Below are 19141 nucleotides of genomic sequence, written 5' to 3' on the forward strand. Positions count from 1 at the left end.
TTAGAACAAGTAGACATCCGTATGCCAAAAAAACCCCACAAAAAAATCTCAACTCCTATCTCACACCTTATACAAAAATTAATTCAAAATACATTGTAGACCTAAATATAAAACCTAAAACTCTAACATTTCTAGAAGAAATCAAAGAAGAAAATCTTTGTGACATCAGGTTAGGTAGGCCAGGGACTGGCAAACTATGACTCACAAGACATAAATGGTTGGAAAAAATCATCAAAAGAATAATAATAATATTTGAAGGTGTGAAAACTAGGTGAAATTCAAACAGCATGTCCATAAACTTTTACTGGAATACAATTCTTCTCAATCACTTATATATTGTCTTTAGCTGCTTTCTTGCTACATTGGCAAAGCTGCAACAGGCTGCAATCAAAATTATTAACTTCTGCTCTGGGAAAGACACTGTTAAGAGAATGAAACATAAGCCACAGACTAGGAGAAAATATATGCACATTACACAGGCAACAAAGCATTTATATACAAAACATATAAAGAACTCTTACAACACTCAATAAGAAAGCAAGCAACACAATCAAACATCCCCAATAAAGACTTTATTAGCTTTACATCAAGGTGATACAAATGGGAAATAAAAAGACGCACATGAAAAGATGCTCAGCACCATTAGTCACCAGGGATAAGCAAATTAAAACCACAAAGAAATACTCCTATAGATCTATTAGGGTAGCTAAAATTAAAAAAAGAAGAAGAAGAAACTGACAATAATCAAGTGCTAAAGAGGATGTGGAGCAACTGGAACTCTCACATATTTGCTGGCAAGAATGCAAAACGGTGTGGCCACTTTAGAAAACAATTTTGCAGTTTCTTATAAACATACAACCCAGAAATCCTACTCCTGGGTACTTACCCGAGAGAAATGAAAACTTGTGTTCACACGAAAACCATTTTGCAAATGTTTATGGCAGCTTTATTTATAATTGCCAAAACAAGAAACAACCGAAATGCCCTTCGACTGTTGAATGGATAAATGAACTATAGTACATCCACATACTGGACTGCTACTCAGCAATAAAAAGAAACCAATTACTGATACACACAACAACACAGATCAATCCCGAATACACTCTGCCCTGTGCATGTATAAACTATTAAAAATTAACATACCTTTTTAAACATCAAGCAGTACATAAAAAAAGTAACAACATAATCAAGAGAGGTTCATTTCAGGAATGTAAGGATGAGGCAACATTATGAAATTTACTAAAATAATTCTATGGTACATAGGAGAAAAACTATATAATCATCTCAAAAGAAGCTAGGAAGACATTTGACAAAATACAACAGCAACATCTGATTTAAAAAAACTCAGAAAGAAAGCAAACAGAAATAGGTGAATATACTTGAGACAATTAAAGGTCTCAAACCAAGAGCCAGCATAACAATTAACAGGGAAATACTGGCATCAGTCCCATTAAATTTGGAAAGCACACTAAGACACCTATCATTACAACTAATATTTAATACTGTTTTGGAGGTGGCCAGCAATACAATTTGGAAAAAAAAAAAAGGGAGATATAAATATAAGAGAAGCAGATGTGTACATATGATTCATGTTTGCAGATGATACAATTTTATTCCTAGAAAACCCAACCCAATCAACAAAGAAGCTATTAGAACCAATCAGGAAAAAAACAGCTGGCTAAATATAAAATTAACTTTCGAAATCCATGAGTTCTCCACTAGAAGCTCCATGAGAGCAGATATCTTTGTAGACAAATTATTTAAAGATATATTAAGATTTCATGGTGTAAGCGAAAAGATTTACAAAACCAATTATACATTAACCAATCTTATAAAAAAATGTATGTTTCCACCATGTGAGTACTAACTCATATGTATACTCATACATTCACACAAAGATGGTTACTAAGCAAGAGTAATCAAAATATTAATGTCATCTTCTGAGTTTTCTAAATTTAACTTTTTTCCTAACCTAATTTCCAGATGACAGATTAATGAATTTCAAGAGCTCAAAAGGGAGTTGGCAAACTACGGCCAGCCACAGCCCGTTTTTGTAAATAAAGTCTTATTTGAACACAGCCATGCTCCTTTGCTTACTTATTGTCTAAGGCTGCGTTCATGCTACAATGGCAGAGTTGAGACGTTGCAGCAGAGACAGTCTGGCCTGCAAAGCCTAAAATATTTACTATCTGGCTCTTCAAGAGAAAGTGTGCCAATTTCTTGCCCAGTGGATCATTTAGTCCAGCCTACACTTTACAGGAGAGTAAACTGAGACCCACAGAGGAAGGACCTCTCTAAAGTCAAACTCAAGCTAAGAAGCAATAAAGAATTCCATTCCCACCTAGCTAGAAAATTCTCAAAACAGACATCTGCCTCTCAGTTTGAGAGCTAAACCTCAGGCTCTCATATCACAAGTGAGTATATTTACCAATAAATGAATGAGGAAAGGACTTTGGGCCTAATCCATATCCAAGAACACCTGCTAAAGGTCTGAGTAAACTTCTACAGATTCTAGAAAAAGTTAATTTAAAAGCCACATAAGCACAGATTAGGGAAGGTTTAAAAACAAACAGGTGGGGTGGCCCGGTGGCACAGCGGTTCAGTTCTCAAGTTCCACTCCAGCTGCCCAGGCTTTGCCAGTTCAGATCCCGGGTGCAGACCTACACACCGCTTGTCAAGCCATGTTGTGGCAGGCATCCCACATATAAAGTAGAGGAAGATGGGCATGGATGTTAGCTCAGGGCCAGTCTTCCTCAGCAAAAAAGAGAAGGACTGGCGGCAGATGTTAGGTCAGGGCTAACCTTCCTCAAAAACAAACAAACTAACAAACAGGTAATGGGCATATAACCTGGTTCAGCCTATTAAATGTAACACAACAATCCCACTCCTAGCAATCTACCCGATAAAAACGCGAGTCTGGGTGACTAAAGATATATTTCCAGCACATTTAGAACAGTATTGTCTGTAAAAGCAAAAATGGACTAAAATTTCAATAGGGCTAGTTTTTTCAAGGCAAATAAATACTAACAGCAAATGCAGTTACATATTAATAAAGAAAAAAAGGCCTCTTCATGTCTTTACCTTTACATACTTGGACCCTCTAGGCATTTGAGTTTGTGATCCCTGCCATAATCTCCATCGTTAGGTTTCTTCTGAGACGCAGGGAAGATCCGTAACTCAAGCTATCTAAGCAATCAAGGACAATATATCTGGATGAAGGCAATCTGCCAAGTTCACAGAGGGTCAGAAATCTGAGGCATTTCATCCAGAAAAGTGAGACCAAAAAGTTCAAATATATATATGAAATTACAATAAAACCACTTTTTAATGTTTTTACTATTTGCATAACACTTTGAAGGCAGAGTATGGTTGGTTATAAGTTGGAGAAAAGGGTGAATTTATTAAGTAAGACTTCAAGAAGGCTGTGAAATAACTTTGATGTCTAGAAGAACACGGAAAACCGCCCTGAGAGGAGGGGCTAAAATTTTATTAGCTATTTTAAATGTTGGATTATTTCCTCAGACAAACCTCGATACAGCTATGCAAGCATTAGAAGGAAAAGGACAAGAAGAGAAATTCCACACAGATTAATATGTGCATTTCTGAAATACTTTTTAAGTTCCATAAATAGAATACACTATAAACAGACCTCAAAGGAGGCAATGTTAACATACTGAAATCAAGCAGGAAGCCATGACAGTAAAATACAGAAATTGCATCTACTAAACAATGCCATTCGGTATGAATCACTTGGCCGTGCAGTCTCCTGGTGTGTGAATTCTACAACACATCCATGAGTAGAGAGGAGTCAAAGCACTAACTTTCTTAGCAACTCTCCAGAGGTTCCGCAGCTGCAATTTAACATCACTTAAGTAACAGAAGAATTCCATTCAAAAAGAAGCGATGTCTTCTCCTTAAAAACTATAAAATAATTTGGCCAGAGACCACTGAGAAAGAGGTTTTATATAGGAGAACCCAGACACACTGGGACACACAAGTATGTCACAATTCAGTTCACATACCACCTTTTAAACTTTTACAACATAGAAATTCTCTGGGTTTTCAAATCAAATTTCTCAAACGAAAGTCTCTGAATTTTAGTCCTTCTTTCCCTTCTGTCCTACATCTACGACCCTCAGCTTAATTTTATTACGGCTGTGGCAGATTTTCTAAAACCAAGTGTTAGCTGACTGTCTCTTCCCCCACCAAGAACAAATGATGTAATCATCTCAAAGATGATCCCAAGTCACCTACTGCAGAAATTCAACCCATCAGACATACAAACAACACTGGGCCGACAGTTTTGACAAAGGAGGACCATCGCCCAAATGTTGGGGCTACCCAGACTGTGCAGGATACAAAGCAAATAGAAGGCTACAGGAAAAGAGATGCTATGTAATTCTCACAGTCTAGCAGAAGCAGACAGACTACAACAGCACAGTCAGTCCAAGAGAACTTTCTGTGATGTTCTAAAACGACCCAAATGTTCTACATCTGTGTAGTCCAATCCAGGAGCCACTAGCCACATGTGGCTACTGGGCACTCGAAATGTTGCTAGTGCTGCTGAAGAGAAAAGTTTGAGTTTTTTTTTAAAGATTTTATTTTTTCCTTTTTCTCCCAAAGCCCCCCCTTACATAGTTGTGTATTTTTTTTAGTTGTGAGTCCTTCTAGTTGAGGCATGTGGGATGCCGCCTCAGCATGGCTTGATGAGCGGTGCCATGTCTGCGCCCAGGATTCGAACTGGCGAAACCCTGGGCTGCCGAAGCAGAGCGGGCGAACTTAACCACTCGGCCATGAACTTAACCACTCGGCAAACAGGGCAGGCCCCTAAAGTTTGAATTTTACTTAATTTAAATTTAAATAGCCACATGTGGCTAGTGGCTGCCATACCTGACAGCACAGAACTAAGGGTAAAAAGAATCCAAAGGCTTTCTTTGACCTGTACCCTCAGTTCAACAATTACTTCTGCTTCCTACTGCATACTAGAGACTGAGCCAGCCTCCAAGGAGAGGGAAATGAATGAGACCCTCTCTGCCCTCAAGTAGGTTCTAACAAGGGAGAGAGCCAGATAATTAACAGTTCCTGTCAATACAATGTCTTAACAAACAAAGATACAATAATAAAGGGATTCAATGATCCTTCCTAAATGTTTATGCACTTAATAACAGAGCCTGAAAATACATGAAGACTAAGAGAACTCCAAAGAGAAATAGGCAAATCCGTAACAATAGTTGTAGATTTCAACACTCCTCTATTAGTATTCATAGAACAAGCAGAGGGAAAACCAGCAAGGATATAGAAGACCTTAACACTGCAACCAACTTGACGTGACACTTGTGGAACACTCCCCCCAGAGCAGAATATACCTTCTTTCCCAGTACGCTTAGAACATTCACCTAGACAGACAATATTCCAGGGCACAAAAGAAAGCTCTAAAAATGTTTTTACAAAATTAAAGTCATATGAAGTTCTCTAAACATAATGAAATTAAATTAGAAATCAGTAACAGAAAGAAAGATACCTGGAAAATTCCCAAATATTTGGAAACTGAACAATATGTAAATGCACAAAGGTCCTGGAGGGTAGGGGAGAGATAAAGGAACTTAGGCGTATCTGGGGAAAAGGGAATGGTGACCAAAGCCAAGCTGGAGAACGTGACGGGTGGGTGACCAGGAATTAATCATCACAGCAGTGAATAACTATAAGGCATGTGAAGGGAACTATGAAGAATTCAGTTATTACTTGATCATCAAATTCAAGGTGAAGAGAAATAAGCTATGAACCAGAAGAGAAATAAAGAAGATTTAGAAGTCAATTCATCCTTGACCTCTTTCTCCCGTGGAGAACCCAATCTATTATTAAGATGTGTCATTCTAAGTCCTAAATTATTTTTTGAATTATTTCTCTCCATTCCCACTCATACTAATCTAGTACAAGATCTGTTACCTGGTCTACTTCAACAGCCTAATTCCCTTCAATTCTTATCCCACTCCAATTCATTCTCTATTCTATAACCAGAGGGACTTTTTGAAAAAACACAAAACTAATCACATCACTCCCTACTTAAACTCCTTCATGGTATTCCCTTCAGTCCATTGCACATGACGATCCTAGGGCCTAAAATCCTCTTTCCCCTCCCTTCACCTGGCTACTTTAATTTTGAGCTTAATTGTCACCTCTTTGAGAAGCCTTCTCCAAACCACGCCCACCCCCCACTAGATCATATTTACCTACCCCCTTTCAAAACACTTCTTTCATCAATACACTGGCCCCCTTCCCAGCTACACTGGGGCAGGGGCCATATCTGATTTGTGGTTACACCCCAGAGGGTGCCTGGAACACAGCAGGTACTCCATAAGTATTTTTTGAATAAATGAAGAAATCAGTGAAGCAACAGACGAGGAGGCTCATCGGGGAAGCAAAAGCCAAGTCACAGACTATCCACACACACTGAAGCTCCCAATCATCTTCCCAGAGGACTTTTTAAGAAGGGCATCACACGGTCAGATTTGTCTTAGAGCAGAGCAGTGTGTATGTGCAGGAAGGACGTGAGAGGAGATGACGGATGGACAAAGGGAGGCCAGGCAGGAAGGCTGGTTCCTTCAAGAGGCCAAACAAGGGATGAAGAGGGCCTGATTTAGGGAACCACAAGCATGAACGAACAAGAGAGCTGAGAGATATTTAAGAGAGAAATAAGATGTAAACAAGACCTGGTGACAAGCCCGCACACGGTGAGGCACAGGGAGGAGTCTGTTCCTCCCTCCCTTCTGACTTGAGCAAGTCGGTGGGCAGGGCGATTATTCACTGAGCGAGGAAATGGGAGGTTGGGAGCCGTGACTAAAGCATGAATTCCATTTGGAACATGTTGAATTTGTTGTGTCTATCAGATATCTAAGTGGAGGGGTTCAAGAAGTATTCATCCATTGACGAGTTAAGATACAGAGAAGAAATCATGACTACAAACAGAGATTTGGGTATCAGAGGCCATGAAAGTACAAAATTTTATTAGTAGTCAAAGAAATGCAAATTCAAATAAGAGAGGTTTTAACCCACTGAATGCAAAGATGGTTTACAAATAACCAGTGCTGGCAAAATGGGCACTTTCATACACTGCTAGTGGAAATATATTTATTATATTTATAACATGATATATCATATGTATTGTAATATGTATATTAGTATATATTACATAAATCTATGTTATATAACATTCATAATATATTAGTAATATGTAGTGAAAGCCTTAAAAAAAAAATTAGGGGGAGCCAGCCCAGTGGCGCAGTGGTTAAGTGCGCACATTCTGTTTCAGCGGCCCGGGGTTCACGGGTTCGGATCCCAGTGTGAACATGGCACTGCTTGTCAAGCCATGCTGTGGTAGGGTCCCACATAGAAAGCAGAGGAAGATGGGCACGGATGCTAACTCAGGGACAGTCTTCCTCAGAAAAAAGAGGAGGATTGGCAGCAGTTAGCTCAGGGCTAATCTTCCTCAAAAAAAAAAATTAGGGATATGAACCAAGATTTATCTAAAAGGGTAGTCACTAAAGGTAATCATGGCAAACAAGAGTACAGCTTAACTACTTCGTAAAGCCTTAGAATGGAATCTTATGTAGCTATTAAAATATTATATCAGCCCTCTTATTCCAATAAAACCTATACACCAAGGCCATTCTAACTGATGATTTTTCAAAAAGCTCAGCTTTATCATGACATATTCCAGTTTAAAAACATTCAATGACTCCCTACTGCCAACTAAGTACAGATTCCTCAGACTGGCATTTATTCTTACTGGATCAAAATATAATCTCCACTTCTCTACAGTCTTATGTCCTTGACACTCAAACTGCAAGCACGTAGTCCCTGAACATCATCTTTCTGCTCCCTTTACATTTTGCATCCTCCTTTCTCTTCCTGTTCAACCTCCATCTGGAGAAATCCTACCCAACTTTCAAGACACAGCTGAAATTCAGCCTTGTTCTTGACACCACTTCTGACCTCCCAATAGACTGTGACCTCTCCCTAATTTAATTCTGTTTTTCTTACAGCACTTACCTGAGTCTGCCCTACGTTACAGTTATATATTTATGTACTGTGTTATTCTTCCCCCTTCCAAAGGATAAAGACCTAAGAGCTGGGACCACTTAGCCATCTCTTCATCTCTTTGAGGCTTTTAACACAACACCTTGTACACTGAATGAGTATTAGATAAATTATTTTTAAATGTTTTAATCACATTGTAAAGAAATACTTAATGAAACTTCTGTTTATATATGACAAATTTGTAACATGAGTTAGTATCTTTTCCCTCTCAACAGTGGGTAAATTGACAGCAAAGAAACACAAAAAGTAAAAACAGCAGCTGGCCCAGTGGCACAGCGGTTACGTTTGCAAGTTCCGCTTCTCGGCGGCCTGGGGTTCACCAGTTCGGGGCCCGGGTGTGGACATGGCACCACTTGGCAAAAAGCCATGCTGTGGTAGGCATCCCACATATAAAGTAGAGGAAGATGGGCAGGGATGTTAGCTCAGGGCCAAGCTTCCTCAGCAAAAAAGAGGAGGACTGGCAGTAGTTAGCTCAGGGCTAATCTTTCTCAAAAAAAATAAAATAAAATAAAATAAAAAAGTAAAAACACACTAGAACAAAGAGAAAAGAACTACAATGAGACATCACCTCAGACCTATTAGAATGGCTATTATCAAAAAGACAAGAAATAACAAGTGTTGGTGATCATGTGGACAAAAAGGGAACCCTTGTGCACTGCTGATGGGAATGTAAATTGAGGCACCCACTATGGAAAACAGTACAGAGGTTCCTCAAAAATTTTAAACTAGAATTACCATGTGATCCAGCAATTCCACTTCTGGGTATCTATCCAAAGAAAATGAAAACACTAACTCGAAAAGATACGCACCCCACGTTCACTGCAGCATTATTTACAATAGCCGAGATATGGAAACGACCTAAGTGTCCATCAACAGAAAATAGATTTTTAACAACGTGGTATATACAGTCATGCACTACATAATGATGTTTCAGCCAACGACAGACCACATACACAATGGTGGTCCCCTAAGATTAGTACCACAGAGCCTAGGTGTGTACTAGGCTATACCATCTAGGTTTGTGTAAATAGACTCTATGATGTTCTCACAATGACAAAATCGCCTAATGACGCATTTCTCAGAACATATCCCCATCATTAAGTGACACTTGACTGTATATACAATGGAATATTATTCAAACACAAAAAAGAATGAAATCTTGTCATTTCTGACAAGATGGATGGGCCTTGAGAGTTATGCTAAGTGAAATAAGTCAGACAGAGAAAGACAAGTATCATAAGATCTCACTTATATGGGAATCTAAAAAACAAAACCAACAACAAGCTCATAGATACAGAGAACAGATTAGAGATGGGGATGGGTGAAATGGGTGAAGGGGGTCAAAAGGTACAACCTTCCAATCATTAATAGAAATAAGTCATGGAAACGTAACAAACAGCATGGTAACTATAGTTAATAATGCTGTAATGCATATATGAAAGTTGCTACGAGAGTACATCTTAAAAGTTTTCATCACAAGAAAAAAATGTTTTTGTAACTATGTATGGTGACGGATATTAACTAGACTTATCGTGATGATCATTTCACAATGTATACAAATGTAAAATCATTATGTTATACATGCGAAACTAATATATGTTAATTATACCTCAATTACCAAAAAAAAAAAAAAAAAAAAGGGCGACAACTCAGGGTTCCTAACAGGAAGTGTGCGTACTGTAAGGTGTGAGTCCTAGCCACCTTCCCTCATCCAGCTTCCCAGGATATTGGGCATACACACCCCCGGACCCCTACTTCAGCCCCAGGCAAGAGATTTAAGAAATCATCCCTTAAGAAACCAGACAGACTCACAAAAGAAAAATAAAATAAAACAATGAAAGAGAAACAAAAATACACATAAACTTATTATCTGGGATTCCACCAAAGAAAAGGTTGGCTCACTGCCCAGTTACTTGACAGTGAAACCCACCAGCTGACAAACCAGAGCCACCCACAAAGTGCTATCCAGCGCCTCACTCCTAAATATGAGCAGCTCAAGATCACCAGGCATTTGAAAAAGCCTCCAGCACAGAAGAGAGAAAACTAAAACTGAAGAATGGACTCCGAGGAAACAAAAGAAACAGAAGAAAACTTTAAAAAACTACAATAAACGTACTCGGAGAGATAAGAGAGGATGTTGCATCCAAGAAGAGGATGCTCTGAAAAATGAACTGAGAAAAGAGCTTTGGGAAATTATATATCATAAATATTATGTTAACTGAACTTTCTAAATTCAATAACAAGAAAACAACCCAATTAATAGCTGGGCAAAATATTCCAACAGAAATATTCAACAAAATATTTCAACTTCACCAAAGATTTGCTTCACAGACAGCAAATAAGCACAGGAAAAGATGCTCAGCATCACTAATCACTAGAGAAATGTCAATTAGAAACATACCACTATATACCTATTGGAATGGCAGGAACCCTCATCCATTGCTAGCAGAAACGCAAAATGGTACAGCCACTCTGGAAAACAGTTTGGCAGTTCCTTAGAGAGTTTTAAAACACACTTAGCATACAACCCAGCGATTCCACTCCTAGGTATTTACTCAAGAGAAATGAAAACTTATGTTCACCCAAAAGCCTATAAGTGAATGTTTACAGCAGCTTTATTCATAATCTTCAAAACCTGGAAACAACTCATAACGTTCTTGAACTGGTGAATGAATAAACCAAGTACGGTACATCCATATACTTAGGGACTACCTACTCAGCAATAAAAAGGAATGATAAAGGCAATATCTTGGATGAATCTCAAATACAATATGGTAGGTAAAAGAAGCCAGACACTAAAGGCTACAAACATTATAATTCCATGTATATGATATTCAGGAAAAGGCAAAACTATAGGGACAGTGGTAGCCTGTGGGGCAGGGGAAGTTGACTAAAGGACCACAAGGGAATTTTGGGCAAGTGATGGAGCCATTCTATATTTCATGGTGGCGGTGGTCATGTGACTGTGTATTTGCCAAAACTCAGAGTCAAATTGTATACTAAAAAGGGTAGATTTTACTGTAAGTGGTACTTCAATTATTTTTTTAAAAATTATCATTAATGAGACATATAAGAAGATATTGCATTAATGAACAGGATGCTATGAAAAAGGAACAGAGAAAACAGCTTCTGGCAATTAAATATCTGGTAGCTGAAATAAAAACTGATTCAACAGACTTAGAAGAGGAAGAGAAAGAGAAAGAAATCTCCCAGAAAGCAGACCAAAGGGACAAACAGGTGAAAAGAATAAAAAAAGAAAAGAAACTTAATGAGATTAGTCTAGAAGAGCCAACATCTAACTAGGAGTTCAAGAAGAAAAGCAAGCAAATCTGGGGGAAAATTAGCAAATAATAGAAGACCTTTTCCCAGAACTAAAGAACATGACTCTCTAGATTAACAGGGCCCACCAAGTACCCAGAACAATGACTGAAGAAGAGCCCCATCAGGGGATATGACATCACTGGAAAACTTCAGAATACTGGAGACCATGAAAAGAGCCTATGGGTCGCCCAGTGGCGGAGTGGTCAAGTTCACGTGCTCCACTTCGGCAGCCCAGGGTTTCGCCAGTTTGGATCCTGGGTGCAGACATGGCACCGCTCATCAAGCCATGCTGAGGTGGCGTCCCACATGCCCCAACTAGAAGGACCCACAACTAAAAATATACAACTATCTAGTGGGGAGATTTGGGGAGAAAAAGCAAAAAAAAAAAAAAAAAAAGATTGACAAGTTGTTAGCTCAGGTGCCAATCTTTAAAAAAAGACAGAAAGAAAGAAAGAAAAAGAAAAGAGCCTAAAAGCTTTAGATAGGAAAAAAAACAGGTCAGAGATGAAGGAAGTAATCAGAACAGCCCTAGACTTCTCAACAGCAGCACTAGATGCTGGAATACAACGAAGAAAATCTTTCAAGGGAAATTGATTTTTTAATTTAGGATCCTATACCTGGCCAAACTATCAATCAAGTATTAGGGCTGAAAACGGCATTTTCACACATGTAATGATAAAAAAAAAAAAAAGCTTCTTTCTCATGCACCCATTCTTAGGAAGCAACTAGAGGTAGTAAGGGAAGTAAACCAAGAAGGATGTAGGACCCAAGGAACAGAATCAACATGGGAAAGCAGCAAAAAGAAGCATCTGGGTCAGGTTCAATATACCTACAGAGCAGCCAGCTGAGGTGAGAGCAGAAATGCTGAGGGCTGCAGAGGGAGATCAGCAAGGAAAAAATGGAACTGTTACATTTGAGACTTTGGAAAACAGTAAGTGATAAGATATTTTACAGGTTTGATAGTGCACTGGGCTAGGTAGATAGAACACTAAGCAAGTGAAAAAATAAGGCAATAAATCCAGAAAAATAGTTCCCCAAAAACCACACATAACCATAGCACATTATTTGACTCAATTGTGAATAATATTTACATAATGAAAATAGTGTAATCGATCTCATGATTTATCCCAAAATCATGCTGTAACTATATAGAGAGGATAAGGTGAAAGTAAGGGTAATTATAATAGGACTAACTCCTCATCTACCATAACACAGTCAAGAGAGAAATGTCTAAAATTGTTAAATCAAATGCAGCATATTGTTTTAAAATACTGTGGCAAATACCAGGGAAAAAAAAACAGCTCCAAGAATTGAAAGCCACTGCCTCCAGAGAGGTCTCGGGGTGGGGAGAGGTACAATGGGGAACTGCTTCTGCTCATTATGGGCCGTTAATGCTATCTGAATTTCTTTTACCTGTGTTCATGTACTACTTTGATATAGACACAATGATAGGGGAAAACCTTGCTACATATCAAGGAAAAATAGTTTGTTCAATATGATCCTAGTTATATCTTTTTAAAAATATGTAGATGAAAATGGAATAAAAAATATATAAAAAAACATTTCCAGTGGTTATTTTTGGTTGCTGGGATTACAGATGATTTTCATTTTATTATGTGTACTTTCCCAAAAGAGTAAATCTGCACTATTTTTTAATTTTTCACTGCAATTTTAAAAACATCTTGAGATTAGAGGAGATCTCAGGGGAAGGAGGGAGACAGTGAGAGAGCCATGGGCTGGTGTAAAAACCTGGAAAACTGGTGTTTAAGGAACAGGCGGAGAAAGATGGCATGGAGGAGCTACCAAGGGCTACAAGTCTAAGAGTGCTTTCTCTGCTTTAACTCATCACTGCAAATAACTGAGGTAAATGTGTTAGTTATCATAGCTCTGGAATAAATCAGACGTAAACTAAATTTCTTAAATGAGTAAGTTCAACATTTAATATTTCTTCTAAAGGGGGAAAATAAAGCTCTATTTTAATGTAGATTTTTAGTTAAATCTGATCCTCAAAATATTTTTATTCCTTGTGAGGAGGCTGACAGCTTTAGACAGAATAAAATACTACCTCACTACACTCTAAGTGAGGTCCCTACATCTTCACAGAATCTCCATGTGCAGTTCAGGAACAAATCAACAGGCAATAACAGCTAATATTTACTCAATCTGTACCATGTGCCAGGCACTGTTCTAGGCGTTTCACATGTACTAGCCCATTTAACCCTCTGAACACCTTGAATTAAGTACTATGATATCCCCATTTTACACCCAAGGAAAGTAAGGCACAAAGAGTGGAGCAAGCTGCCCATCGTCACAGAACCAGGAAGTCTGGTTCCGGATTCTTCAGTCTTTAAATCACTATGCTACATGCTACCTCTCTAGAGCCTTGACATTCATAAGAGATTTATCTAGAATCCTCAGACTCTCATACATCATGATAGTCTAACATTTTGCAGTGAGCTTACATATGTAGGTGCCTTCAATGCCGCCACAAGCCCTCACGCTGACAGTGTAGAAATCAATGTTATGACTCCACTCACACTGCTCCTTCTCTGACAAATCCTTCTGGAATAAATTCTCTAAGGAGACCTAAGGCAATCCAAAAATCATAGGTATCCTGGAAGACATACAACCCAGCTCTCATTCCTAACAGAACCCTGTAACAACCAAAATAAGTCTGGTTAAAATGGTTCTATCTAAATGTATTTGTAAAGATCCAGCAATTCCACTCCCAGGATATACCCAAGAGAGATGAAAACGTATTGTCCACACAAAAACCCATACAAGAGTGTTCACACCAGCACTATTCATAATAGCCAAAAAGTGGAAACGGTTCAGATGTCCAAGACCAGATGAATGGATAAGCAAAATGTGGTATATCCACAGAATGGCATATTATTCAATTACAGGACTGATACATGCTACAACATGCACGACCCTTGACAACATTATGCTAAGTGAAAGAAGCCACATATTGGATGATCCCATTTACACGAAACGTCCAGAAGAAAGAAATCAACAGAGAATGACAGCAGTGGTTGGCAGAGGATGGGGGTGGGGGGGAAGACATAGAGAGACCCCTACAAGTACATGTTCCTTTCTGGGGTGATAAAAATGTTCTAGAATTAGGTAGTGGTGATGGTTGCAGAATTCTGTGAAGATACACACTTTCAAAAAAAGTTGAATTTTATGGTATGAATATTATATCTCAATAAAACTATTTTAAAAATGGAATTTTTATTAAACATTGCTTGAAAATTATTCAGCAATTCAGATGTCCAACGTTAGCTATTACTGTTACTATTTTTAAAAATCATTCAGCAATCAAAAAATAACGAGTAATATAACAAATGAAAATATATAAAATAATTTGATGTATACTAAGTAGACAAAATAATTAAAACAATTAATATGCATTTTAACTCTGTATGGTTTTACTTTCGATCTTTTAAAGTGCATTTTTCAAGTATAAGTTGTTTTTTTTTTTTAAAGAAGTATTCTGCCTCCTGAGACTTATCATTTTAAAGAACCGAAAGCACGAAAAAAATTAGAATATTGACGGTCGGTGCTAAACCAGTGCTAAATTATGAAGCTGAAACTGTAACTGCTACACGCAGGCATTCAAAGAGAAGAGACCAAGGTGAGCAACACTACTCTGAGAGGACTTCTGAAGATACCTCCCAGGAGTCGGAAGTGGGATTTGAACCTGGCTAAGGAGCAGAGGAGGGAGGAACCTACTCAGTGCAAAGAGGGCATCTGCTTGGATTTGCTCCTGCCTGCCACCAAGATTATCATTCCCCCACCACTACCACCACCGTCTCACCTGCTGCATCCCCCCTCCAAGGACCTGCAGTCACAGGGATGACAGAGGGTCTTGAGAAGCGAGAAAAAGATCTAACAGAAGAGACCAGAGCTCCCGGCCTTAACATCCCCAATCCTACTGCGTGCACACATTTCAATACATACCTCCGTTTCCAAATTACACCAGAAGAGCAGACGAGCATGAACCGGACACAAGACCATTTATTACTGCATACCTCAAACACCCCTCTTTACAACTCACATATCATGCTGCCCAACTTTTTAAAAACTCTTTGGGACCCTCATTTTCTTTCTTTTAATTCTCATGTTTAACCTCTTCTGGTACCTGAAAACAGATCTCATTAATTTCGCTTATAATCTTCAATTCTTACTGCTACTGAAAGCACTACCATTCTTACAGAGGCATATCTGATGCACTCCTCTCTCTGTCTACACTTCTGATGTCGTCAAGGCCTGGAGAACTCTGAAGTACCTCCTGAACTGATCTTCCATCCAGGGCTATGTGACCCCTCCAGATCCTCACCAGCCATCTCGTCCTCTTCCAATCCATCCTGCAGAGCAGAAGCTATGCTAAACTTCCTAACGTCCCACTGAAATCACATCCCGCTTGTTTCCAGATCATCTGATTGATCCCCAATGCCCACAAATGAAATAGATTTGAAACAGATTGGGGAGGGGGCTCCAGAAACCACCTCCTCCAGTAATTCTCTCAATTTGGGGGGAAGAGCTGGCTGCACCAGTGGTTGAACAGCATCTCCACGATTTGATTTGGTTTGTTTCATGCTCCTGCGTGGTGCTGATGGGAATACCGCATATCCCTTGGGTATCCTAGGAGTGAAAAATGACTGAGGATCATGGCTCTAGCCCTCTCCTTACCCTACAGATGAGGGAGGGAAAGTACAAATGCTACAGGCTGCTTCTCTAGGTACTGCCCAACACGGAGCTTTACAGTTCATCTCCCATTTACACACTCAGGCTCTTGTTAAAGCAGGTGACTTAAGAATGCCCCCACTTTAAAATCAGCACCTTAGTTCATGCTGCTCCCTCCCTCCATGTGTCTATCCTCACTGTCCACATGCCCAACCAGGCAGCACACGCCAACAGCAACTCCCCCAAATGGGGTATGCTCTTGCTCTCCTTTAACTCTCCACCGCACTTTCTAACTCACTTGTAGCAATCAGGAACCAAAAGTATACTGAAAAGATATTTCTTGGCACTGGTAGGAATAAATATTAACAAACTAGTAACAAATTCTGCTTCAGAGAAATCTACAGTTCATTCATGCCTCTATGCCACTGATCTCCACCATCATAATCCTTAGAGGACAGAAATTGCTCTCCCAAGACAGCACCAGGGCTTCTGCTTTCTGAAGTCCTTAGAAGTTCCAAATTTCAAAATTCCAGCTAAGTATTCTGAGAAGTCTCACACAAGTTAAATGCAAGGACTATTCTGTTTCAAGTGTGATTTAATTTTTTTAAATTAGCAAATGCTTGATTTCAAGGTACTGTCAGAACTTTACCAAAGGCTTATTCAAAACAGATTTTCTAGACAATCCTTTTTAATGCATTGGCAAAGTATGTCATAAAACCTATAGGCTGAAAAACTCAATTTTAACAATAAAAATAAATAAAAGCCTTATTCAACCAAATACCTCTAGCTTAACTAGATGATTTCAATTTTGTATTAACAAGTTGTCATCCCTACAGTAATATTTGTTATGCACCTTATGTACCCACTTAAAATTTCTCTCCATAAAAGGAAAACATTTAATCTCCAGTGAATAAACTTTTTTAAATCTATGATTTTAGAAAATTAAGCTAGCAACATCAACCCATGTCTTTGCACCATCAACAGTTACATGACCTACCAAGTACTCAGCAGGCGAATGAGTTATTTCTTATATTAGGAATTTAATACGTTAGTATTTAACATGTTAGTCTAATCTATAAAAATTAATCAAATTGTCTAAATTAAAAATAAAGTTTATTTCCTTCCAAAGTAAACACACATATACACGTATACCTGACTGCCTCCTTCCTAGCCTTTACTGTCTGGAAGTACAGGAAATAAAACTAATGAAACTAGCACTTAGCCTAAACAACTCACTCCTAGGCACTGATACTCATTCCAGGCAAGTGAATGTTTAGAACACAAAATGTAGCATTCCTTTTACCATGATCTTTAGAAATAATGTGTTTCAAAAAGTAAAACATCGAAGTTAACACCACATCCAATAAAGAAAGGAAAATGCCTAGCAAGCAACATGAAGTAGCAGCTCAAAACACACTAACTGTTACCAAATCTAATTGGACCAATTTTCAGATTCCCAAATCCAAAAGATTTTAGGAGTTATGGCAGCACCCACTGTAGCATTATCAAAACTTCATCTATTACAAGTTCTCACCCCCCAACAATCATTTATCCAACCAATCTTTGACCAGCACCTGCTGAGCAAGATGCTCTGCTAGAAACTACAGAGGACATAAGATTAATCTAAGGATATATAAACCTTAAATTCATAAAAAGATAAGACACGTATACACAAGGTAGACTGCAAGTGTCATTAAGAAAAACAAAACGCCCTGGCAGTACATAAATATACGAGTACTTTTTTAAAAAGGAAACCCAACCATAAATTGCAACTCAGCATATACACAGGTATCAATCCTAAATTATTTGCTAGGCCTTCAAAGAGGAGTTAAAGGGAGCTGAACTGCCCTGCCAAAATGCCTGAGCTCTAACTCAAAAAAAATTTGATAGCGTAATTCAGTCTCCATGGGTCTTTCAATTCTGAGCTTGTGGTAGAAAGGGCCACACGTGATTTCTTAAGGTTAAAAACTACTACTATAAAGATGTACTAAAATTAAGTTAGCAAGAAATGAAAAGTGGCATGTAGTCAGTCCTCTCTACATACAAGACGTAAATACTTGACACTTGATTCATTTCCTTCATTGCCCTCCCAGCCTCCCCAGGCAAAGACAGGCAGATATTCTTACTGTCGGGCAAAAGAAATTACCGTTCTCATTTGCTGTTAGGACAATCGAAATGGGTTTACATCTGGCTTAATACTCATACTCCTCCAATAACTATTCAAGCATTTATAAATTAAAAAAAGGGAAACATTCAAATTTAACCACTTCTACTTCTAATCTCTTTTAAAAACAAGTGACACACCTTAATTATTTTTAAGACCCTATTTCCTCATAAACTTTACTTTGTAAATGCTCTTAAAACTAGATTATAATTTAGTTACTCCAGATTAACAAAAATCTAAAGGGAAAATCTTGTAGGTTATTGCTACAAGTAATTTTTTTTCACAATTTAGTAAGCCACAACTACATATTTAATACAAAGCAGCAATTCTGTTTTCTTTTTTAACTAACTGCATCTCAGCACCAACCTAGAGAAACTTTCTGCGAGAAAACAGGAGAGTCATCCTGGAGAAATTCAGTACAGATCTAGGCAGGACTCTCATCCTTAGAAACAGAGTGTAAAGAAAAAGTAATTTTGTAATAAATCCCCCTACACTTCTGCTGTGTGACTTAGAAGTTGGTCAAAAAGTTCATCTTCAGCAATTTCATCGGCGTGATCAACTTTACATCTTCCGCAACAGGTGACACGAAATGCATTTCTCAGGCAAAGCAAAGGGATCGAATTAGTTAAGAGACATGTTGCTGCGGTTTCTTATTTTATCTTGGATTTTACCAAAATGATTTTGAATCCGATGAATTACCGGGTTTGTTTTGGTTTTGCTTGGTTTTCTGCTTTGCTTTTTACTCAGCCATTTACCAGCAACTGTTGCACGAGCCCATTAACACTTGAGAATAAAAACAAACACACAGGACCAGATAAGTCTCCCCTACTAACCCAACCGATCCATTTCCTTAACACGATTTTAAAACCA

General features: G+C 38.4%; 1 protein-coding gene across 1 annotated transcript in view; it reads right to left on the reverse strand.

The window, feature by feature from the left end:
• The window catches only part of BPTF (bromodomain PHD finger transcription factor), a 141903-nt gene that overhangs the window by 121372 nt on the left and 1390 nt on the right, over positions 1–19141 (reverse strand).

Source organism: Equus quagga, chromosome 11 (genome assembly GCF_021613505.1).
Source record: "Equus quagga isolate Etosha38 chromosome 11, UCLA_HA_Equagga_1.0, whole genome shotgun sequence".
In the NCBI taxonomy this organism is placed as follows: Eukaryota; Metazoa; Chordata; class Mammalia; order Perissodactyla; family Equidae; genus Equus; species Equus quagga.